Genomic DNA, 8422 nt, shown 5'->3' with positions numbered 1-8422 from the left:
TGGACACTACCGTCACACACGGGGGAACACCACCCACCGACATGGACGCTACCATCACACACAGGAATACCACCCACCGACATGGACACTACCATCACACACGGAAACACCACCCACCGACATGGCCACTACCATCACACACAGAAACACCACCCACCGACATGGCCACTACCATCACACACAGGGGACCACCACCCACCGACATGGGCACTACCATCACACGGAGGGACACCACCCACTGACATGGACACTACCATCACACGGGGGAATACCACCCACCACGTACACGGCAGATACTCATGTGATTCGGCCAATGTTGTCTATCTCTTACGCTGCAGGCAAGGATGCCCCGAGGTATGGTATATTGGCGAAACGGTGCAGATGATATGACAATGGATGAATGGACATCGCACAACAACTGCCAGACAGGAATGTTCCCTCCCAGTTGGGGAGCACTTCAGCGGTCAAGGGCAATCAGCCTCTGATCTTCAGGTAAGTGTCCTCCAAGGCAGCCTTCGGGACACATAACAGTGCAGAATCGCCAGGCAGAACTGATAGCCAAGTTCCAGACCCATGTATACAGCCTCAACTATGATCTCGGGTTCATGTTGAGCTAGATGTAACTCCATCATAGTGTTCTGTATTTGTAAAATCTCCCTTACTGTTCTGTTTTGACACCACCACTTTGATAACTTGTTATGATCTCTCTACATTAAGTAGCTTGTACAGTTTTGGATTAATTGTTACTTTGGTTAGACCCTTGGCATGCGATTCTTATACCTACTTACCAGCCATCTGGTTTGTCTCCAGCACCATTTTATTTCTAATTTTTTGTAATTGTCTCACAGCCTCAATTAATTGGATTATAGGTCATCCCTTCACTTGTTATTCAGCCTGTCGACACTTCACTCACACCATTTGTACTATCTTTTGATCTCTCTGCCTATAAATTCTGTGCCTGCGTGCTTCCTTTCATTTCACCTAATGAAGGAGCAGCACTCCAAAAGCTTGTGATTCCAAATAAACCTGTTGGACTATAACTTGGTGTTGTGTGACTTCTGACCTTATCCATCTCAGCCCAACACTGGCATCTCCGCATCAAAAGACAGCCAAAATAAAGAGAGGGAGAGGATAAATTCTGAGGGTATACTTACAAGATGAACAGTGAGAGCATGTTAAAATATATAAAAACAGAAAGGCCAAAGTTAACATAGATCCCTTAGAAAACAAGGCTAGGGAAATAATAATGTTGAACCGGGAATCAGCAAAGGAGCTCAATAAATACTCTACCTCAGCCTTCACAGTAAAAGACATTCATAGCATTCCAAAAATACTAAATAATCAGGGGGCAAAAGGAGGAAAGGAAATAAATACAATAACCATCATCTCAGTGTGACAGACATCAGTGCTGGGGCTACAATTATTTATATTGTAAATTAATGACTTGAATGAGGAACATACATTTATTACAGACACGTTTATAAATGACACAAGAATATGTGAGAAAGCAAGTGTGTGAGAAGGCAAGTGCTTAGGATGACACAGTCTGCAGAGGGATATGGGCAGGTTAAAGAATTGATCAAAAGACAAGGGAGATGGAATATAATGTGGGAAAATGTGAGGTTATACTATTTTGGAGGAAGAATAGAGAAGCTGAATATTATTTCAATGGAGAAAGGCTGCAGAGAAATACAACATTGAGGGGATTTGGAAATACTTGTACATAAATCACCAAAAAAAGCCAGCATCCATGTTCAGTAGGTAATAGGGAAGGCAAATGGAAAGATAGCCTTTATTCAAAGGGAATGAAGTATTAATATATGAAGGTCTTGCTAAAATCTTACAAGGCATGAGTCACACCACAGCTAGCATACTATGAACACTTTTGGTCCACTTCCCTGAGGAGAGATATATTTGGAGGCACAGGAGCTAGTCCAGAGAAGGACCATTAGGCTGATCCCGCATATGGCGAGTCTGTCTCAAGAGCAGAAGTTGCAAAGGTTGGGTCTGTATTCATTGGAGTTCAGAAGAATGGAAGGAGATCTAATCAAAATATACAAGATTCTTAGGGGACTTGACAAGGTAAATGTGGAAAGGTTATTTCCTCTTGTGGAAGAGTCTAGGGCTAGACACCACAATAAGAAGTTGCATAGTTAAAGATCTGAGGAGAAATTGCTTCTCTCAGAAGGCAGTCCATTGTTGAAATTCTTTACTGCAGAGAGGTGTTGAGGTTTTATCGTTAAGTATATTCAAGGCTGAGTTAAAGACTTTTAATCAGTAAAGGAATTAAGGGTTATGGGGAAAGGCAGGAAAGTGGAGTTGAGGATAATCAGATCAGCCGTGATCTCACTGAATGGTACAGCAGGCTCAATGGGCCGAATGGATTATTTCTGCTCCTACATCTTATGGTCTTATGGCCTTTAACTGGGGTGTTACACTTGTAGGTCAAATTTGTATGACCGAGTACAAGGACTCTAAATCACTTTAGTTAACAAAATTACTAGTTTTCTACCTCTAAAAAAAATTCTGCTTTACCATCTTCCTAGCTAAGTGGATAATTTCACACTTTACTACATTATACATTTACCACATTATATACATTATATAATGTCCAATTCCTATATATTCTTTCTTTGTAGACAACAGTATGATTACTGTTTTGAATCCTTCAGTTGAACCTGCCTCCAACATATTCTCAGGCAGTCCATTCCAGACCTTAAATACTCATTGCATGAAATGATTTTACCCTTGTTGCTTTTGTGTCTTCTAATGAATTTAAATCTGTGCTGTCTCATTCTCAATGCTTTCATGAGTGGGAAATTCCTTCCTATCTGCTGTGTCCAGATCCCTATTGATTATGAATACCTCTATCAAATCTTTTAGTCAACTTTTCGCCAAGGAAAACAGTCCTAATTTTTCCAAACTATCTTCTTAGCTGAAATTCTTTATCACTGGAACCACTCGTGATTCTTTTCAACACTGTCTCCAATGCAATTACATTTTTCCTAAAGTGCGGTATGTAGACGTGAGTGCAATTCTCCAGGTGGAGCGGACTTAGTATCTATATGAATTCAGCATAACCTCCTTGATCAACGCTATTAATTAATAAAGCCGAGGATTCTATATGGTTTATTAACCACTGTCTCAAACTGTTATAGCACCTTCAATAAATTATGCACATATAAATGCAGATACCTCTCCTCCTGCACTCCTTTAGAAGTTGGCCCTTCTTTTATATTGTCTGTCTCTGTTCTTCACATCAAAATGAACCACTTCACATTTCTCCACATTGAACTTCATTTGCTATTTGTCCACCCATTCCTTTTGAAATTCTACACTATTCTCCTTACAGATTAGCATCAAAGTCGGACCATCTGCAAATGTTGAAAATACACCCTGTACAGCAAAGTCTAGGTCATGAAGTGGGAAAAACAAGGGTCCCAATACTGGGAAACTAGACTACAAACCTTATTACTAGCATCAGCTGATAGTCTGCCTGCAAGAGCTGCTGGACCACTGACAAGATTATCAGCAACTGCGTGCCCTCACCTGCACTCCACTCCCCATGCAGTTCACTGGCTGCCAGTATAGACTGAGATCAGCAGCCACCCTTTCCCCCTCACCCCAATCCACAGCGTTAGTACATATTTGGCAGCTCCAACTGTTTGGGGTGGGCCACTGGCAAGTTTGGTAGACATCCTTGATCCATGGGACACAGGTCGCGATCATTGTTGCTCTCTACCCACATACTTACCAACATGGTATGCAACGTGATTCCAAAAGTGTGTGTGTATATGGGAAGGTTTGTCAGTTTGACCATCAAATGGCATCTGTAACACCCAGACAATTAACACCACCAGTCTCAATTTTATGTTGAGTATATGTTGTCGGTAGCTGTGCTGTGGACTTCTTTTCTGTACCTCTCTTTTCGGACAGTTACTGAATAGTACACTACACAGCCTGGATAGCAGGGTATGCTTCCAGGCTGTCACCAGTGGCACATTGTGAATGATTGCCTTGCCATTTTATCACGAAAGTAATTTAAACCTTTATCTCCTCCCTTAATTTATGAGGACATACTAGAACAAAGAAGTAGGCCATTAGTTCTTTAAATTGTTTCACCAATTAATGACAGCATTGATTATTTCAATCTTACTTTGGTCTCTAACCCATTGTATCTTTGATGCTCAAAAATCCATAAACCTCGGATACAAGATGAACAAAAGTGAATACCAACCTTTTTATGGAGAAGAATTTCCTAACTTACTCACATTGCTACTATATGTGATGACACATGTGGCATTTCCATGAAAAGGATGCTGCCAGCCTTGCTGAAGAACACATTTGGTCAACCATACAACTGAGCAATGTCATGTATGAATTTCAGACCGGTGCTATATGACACATGTAGGCTGGACTTCCCAACTATCATCTTAATTTATCAAACATCTTTCTTTGACTGTTCACAATGGGATGAATATACATCATAATCAACTAGACTGTATTTGCAAAGCATAAACAAAACGTCTACTATTAGATGTGATTTCACATTCTAGTAGAACTTGCTTAATCTTGAGTGCACTAACAGCTAAACCAGATCAATTAAAGACAGTGCAGTTATAAATGTAGAGATAACATAGTGTGGAGCTGGAGGAACATAGCAGGCCAGGCAGCACCAGAGAAACAGGAAAGTTGACATTTCGGATTGGGTCCCTTCTCACAACATACATTCTTAAACAAAGTCATGCTTTCTGGATGATGTTCCCAATGACTGGTGAGTCCAGAATCAGGGGTCACAGTTGAAGGATATGGGTGGGTGGGGTCATTTAGGGTTGACAAGAAATTTCTTCACTCAGAGTATGGTGAACCTGTGGTATTCTCTGTCACAGAAAACTGTTGAGACCAAAACATTGAATGTTCTCAAGAAGGAATTAGATACAGATATTAAGGCTAACAGGGATCAAACGATACGGGGAGAAAGTAGGAACAAGGTATTGAGTTCAATGATTAGCCATGATCAGACTGAATGGTGGAGCAGGCTCAAAGGGCTGAATGGCCTACTCCTGCTCTGATTTTATGTTTCTATTCAGCCCATTATGTCTGCATCACCATTCACTGAGATCATGGCTGATGTGATCATCCTCAAATCACTTTCCTGCCTTTCCCCCGTAAATTTTGATTTCCGTACAGAGTAAAAATTTGTGTCTCAGCCTTGAATATAATTAACGACCCAGCCTCTACAGTTCTCTGCAACAAAAGATTTCTATAGATTGACACATTCCAACAAAAGAAATTCCTCCTCTTCTATGGTTTATATGAGACCCCTTATTCTGAGATTATGCCCTTTGGTTCTAGATTCTTCCACAAGGGAAAACAACCTGTTCTCATCTAATGTTTTAAGAGCAAGGATTGCTGCACTTGATAAAAGCAACTAACCTGACACTCACTAAGTACTGTTTACACAGCTGCTTGTTCAAGCAGTAGTGGAAGCCTAGTTTGCAGATGAGCTGGAGCTGAAGGGTGTGTGTGAATGGAACTGTGGCTGGCAACAAGTAGCTGATCAATCTGTGGACTAGTGACCAATTATCAATGACAAAGACTTTCTATCTACCAACAACTATGTGATTGGCTCCCAGCGAGCTCAACAACATAGGGGTGTGCATATTTTGGCCGCAGTAATTGGATCTCTGCAAATGCAGGCACTGCCTCTTGTGTCTACAGTAAAAAGTATCTCATGTAGCTTCATTTCCTTTTTCCAGTTGCTGTATGCTGTGACTTAACTGATAAGTCAAAGACCTTTATAAATGAGCCAATTACCACATGCCTTCTGGAAATAGGTGAAAGTACCTGGAGAAGGAAGACTGAGAAGCAGCATTCTGATCAGTAAAAGAATATTCACAGCAAACCTGATGGACAGCAGCCACTAAGTTGCTTTTCCAGTCTTTCCCACTGCCCATAACATCAATTATTTTTCTTGCCTGTGTCTGTTGGTATGTGTGAGCCAAGTGGCAGTTTAAAAGTGGGTTAGAGTTTTGTAAAGATTATGTCCTTATATTTTTCCTACCTGTTCAACTGTGAAGTGAATCAAAAAAAACTGCTCTAAGCCTAACAATTGCTGTATGTTTTGAAAGCAAGTAACTGTATACTCACAGTAAGCACGGTTTACATAGCTCCTTGATCGAACAGTGCTTAAAGTGTGGTTGCACATGCACTGGAGCCGAGAGGTTATGCACAGATGGAGCTGATTGGTCTGTGGATCAGTAACCAGTTACTGATGACAAAGGCCTTCTGCATGCTAACAACTATCTGATTGGTTCTCAGGTAGCTGAAGATTTTGGGATTGGGAACAAGATTCAGTGAAGGTATCACCAGCTCAGGAGCTCTTTCTGTTCTCTGTGGTTAAAATCACTTAAAGACTGAATAAAACTAGTTTATCTTTCATTCAGCAATTGCCGTAAACAGAGACTTTTAATTAATAGTTCAGAGATGTTTTAGAAGTGAATCAGCCTCCTTTTGCCTCTTGCAAATGAGTGGAAGCATCTGGAGACAGATGACCAAGAAGCAGCATTGTGATCAACATAAGAATCATAAGAACATCACACAATCCTGTGAACAGTAATCACTGAGATGCCTTCTCAGTCTTTCCTTCCATTCGCAACAGCCATTTTTTCCTGTCTCTGTGTGTACATAAGAAAGAGTTTAAAAGGGGATTAGGGTTTTAATTAGTAGAGTTATATGCAAATGTTCATTATAGTTCACTTGCAGCTAGGGTTTAATTACTTGTAATAAATAATAATTTTCATTAAGTTCCAAAATATGGTCCATGTTTTCTCTCAACTTTGGTCTGAAAGATAGCTAGAATGGGGAATCTTTGCATACTTTTAAAAATCTTTAACTTTTGTGATGATTCACCATGATTTCCAGTATGCTGCCCCACAGAAGTGCAACAGTTTAAACGAGTAGAGTTCTATCTTAACAGTTTACAATTGTTCATCTATAATTAGAATCTATTTATTTCTAATTAATAGTTATTCTCGTAAAGGACAGAAACCTGGTCTATGCTTTCTATCAACCTGGGTCTGAAAGAATTGTAGATTGGAGAATTCTGCATATTTCTAAAATCTTTAACTTTTGACTCCGGGAATAAAAGGGCGTGATTTTCATCTGGGTACCACACTGAAGCGTAATAATCATCTCTCTTCTTCGTGAAGACAGGGACAAAACACTCATTTAGAACGCTGTCCATATCTTCAGCATCCATGCTGAAATTACCATAGACATCTCCGATAGACCAACCTGCTGCTCTTAATATGCGAATAAAATATCTTTGGACTTTCTACAGTTTTAATCATCAATATTCTTCCATACCATCTGTTTGGTTTTATAATTTCATTTTTCACATCATCCCCTGTTCTTTGTATACTCTGATTTCATTCTCATGCTCTTTAACATTTGCTTGGTATTGTAACAATCCCACTTGATGCCATTACTGGACAAGTCAAATCGCAGACTGAAATCTGGCTTGATACATCTTATTTTGCTTTATTTAACAGGGTGGTCTCTCACTGTAACACAAGTGCACAATGCTGCAGTTTTGGGTTTTAACAATAAAACAGAAGTTTATTAAACAAAGCAAATGAAGTAAATATAATAAACCAAGCTACTTACATATAACACAATTAGAAAGATTCTGAAATACATGGTAAAAATACAATCCCTTGTATCCCAACACCATCATTTCACAATGCTCAAATATCAGACAGCAGTCTTTTCTAAAAAATCCATAGGTTTGACTTAACTATTTCTTTCAATTCCTGATTTTGAAAGTTTGATAGCCTCATCCTTGATTATTCAGATATTTCAGCTTAGACTCTCTCAGCTTCAAATAACCCCTTCAGAGTTCGAACCAAATACTTCTGGGCTGAAACTTTCCGCCTACAACCCTTAAAATATGGCACTGAGGTACTAACCCCTACACTACTTTCTAACTGTTCTGAGTTAACTCCTTCCTCCAGGAGAAACTGTTTTTATATCGAACTTCAACGAAGACTTCCGTCAACTGGAACCAAAATGGTTTCTATGGGTTCTTCCTCGAAGCAAAAAAAAACAACTTCTAAATCAAAAGCAAGCTAATGCTTTCAATGTTTACTCTATTTGATCATAAAAATCACAATGCAAACAAATTTCCATGACCATTCCAGCAGCTGACTCTCTCTCTCATTCCAGAGGATTGTGTACAGATCTGGGCGTTACATTATAGGAAGGATGTGAATGCACTGAACAGAGTGTGGAAGAAGTTTACAAGAATGGTTCCAGGAATGAGGAACTTCAGCTATGAGGATAGATTGAGGAAGTTGAGACTGTTCCCTTTAGAGGGAAGGAACCAAAGAGGATATGTAATAGAAATTTGCAACATCAGGAG

At 39.8% G+C, this 8422-nt stretch overlaps 1 protein-coding gene across 5 annotated transcripts in view; it reads right to left on the bottom strand.

The window, feature by feature from the left end:
- The window catches only part of cdk19 (cyclin-dependent kinase 19), a 147376-nt gene that overhangs the window by 11116 nt on the left and 127838 nt on the right, over window positions 1-8422 (bottom strand). The gene's annotated exons all lie outside the window — the stretch shown is intronic.

The sequence above is a fragment of the Rhincodon typus genome, chromosome 5 (assembly GCF_021869965.1).
Source record: "Rhincodon typus isolate 14 chromosome 5, sRhiTyp1.1, whole genome shotgun sequence".
In the NCBI taxonomy this organism is placed as follows: Eukaryota; Metazoa; Chordata; class Chondrichthyes; order Orectolobiformes; family Rhincodontidae; genus Rhincodon; species Rhincodon typus.
The sequence above is the reverse complement of the archived record's forward strand: the minus strand, read 5'-3'. Positions and strand labels throughout refer to the sequence as shown.